Source organism: Amphimedon queenslandica, unplaced genomic scaffold (genome assembly GCF_000090795.2).
Source record: "Amphimedon queenslandica unplaced genomic scaffold, v1.1 AMPQUscaffold_8089_Cont19964, whole genome shotgun sequence".
Classification (NCBI taxonomy): domain Eukaryota; kingdom Metazoa; phylum Porifera; class Demospongiae; order Haplosclerida; family Niphatidae; genus Amphimedon; species Amphimedon queenslandica.
In genome coordinates, this window is record NW_003551631.1 from 1 (window position 1) to 1394 (window position 1394).

At 34.7% G+C, this 1394-nt stretch overlaps 1 long non-coding RNA gene across 1 annotated transcript; it reads right to left on the bottom strand.

Moving 5' to 3' along the window:
• Positions 1-394: 394 nt before the first annotated feature.
• LOC109591475 (uncharacterized) lies at positions 395-1178 on the bottom strand. The gene is made up of 5 exons (XR_002189833.1): positions 1011-1178; positions 849-936; positions 721-804; positions 511-677; positions 395-439 (listed from the first exon to the last, which is right to left on the bottom strand). It is a non-coding gene; the product is annotated as an uncharacterized LOC109591475 (long non-coding RNA).
• Positions 1179-1394: the final 216 nt, after the last annotated feature.

Below are 1394 nucleotides of genomic sequence, written 5' to 3' on the forward strand. Positions count from 1 at the left end.
AAAATTTATTTTGGGGGGCTGAACATCAATTAAGTTATTAAAATGGGGTGGTGGTTTTATACAAAATGGCTGCTAATTTTACAAAAAATGGTTCTAATCTTCTATTGTTGGATTTAGAGTAGTTTTCTTGTCTTTTTCTTTAAATAAAATGAAGAGATGATGACTGCAGGTCTAATTTTATTGATAAAAGTCAGTTTTATTTTCTTTGTTAGTCAGTTGCAGAGAATTTCTGGGGGGGCTCAGCCCCTCCTGTTTCAAGACTGGGGGGGCTTTAGCCCCCTCTGCCCCCCCTGTTCCGGCGCCTATGATCCTACCTGAGTAAAACCTAGCATCCAAACAAATATCATAAAATGGCTTAAACTACACACATGTATGAGCATAATAATGAGCATAATTGGATTCATTTCAAAGCATAATAGGATGGAATTTGGGACAGTGCCTAAAAACATAACAGGAAGAAATTGAAGCATAATTTGCCTAGCCCTTGTGGCTATCTTTATTAGTATGTACCTATTGGTCATGTTTTCCTAGCATTTTATTATAGTCAATGATATTCTTCTTTCTGCAAAGGAACCATTTCTCAATACATGTTAACTGGTACAACTCATCAATGGAACAACCAGAGTCCAAAGCAGCAGCTACTCTAAAATATGCTTGTCAGTTCGATGATTGAGATCCTGAGAATAATAATCATTGATTATAAAAATAATAAAGATTTACCTCTTTTCTAAGTTGTAGGAATTTAGGATCAAACCCAAGGCAAGACTATCATTGACCATCCTTATCTGCAGTGCCTCCTCAAATCTTAAAAAAAAACAAAATAATTTAAACATGTATTTAAATCTCACTTCCTTCAACTGCCATGACTTCTCCTCTTCATGCTGCTACCAATCTCAATGCTAACATGGGTAAACTTGCAGAGATCCCAACTGTTATCTATAAATGCTAACTAACCCAAAGAGCATTAAAACATAACATGAATGTATGCATACATGTATCCGAGCACTTACTTTCACCACAATGTAATCCAGGGATGGTTCAAAACAAGCTGTAGTGCTGTGGTAACTGAAATCAATAGTTCCAATAGGAGACATCCCAGTGCTAGTTTAGAAGCAACATAAGCAAGAGGGCGGCAATATAATACTCATTTATTCGTCAGTCATACCAGGAATCAATACCTATCAAGTAGTGTAGTGATCATGCATTACCACATTTACTTCATGTCATAATAGATGACCGTATCCTTTTACAATTAAAAATGGCAGTTTATGTAATTAATACTGTAAAAATGCAATATTTTAAGATGGCTCTAATCTAACAAAATAAGAATAAGTAAAATCAAGAACCAGTTAATTGCTTTATAGTAGCACATGTGTAAACTGTAAAATTTATAA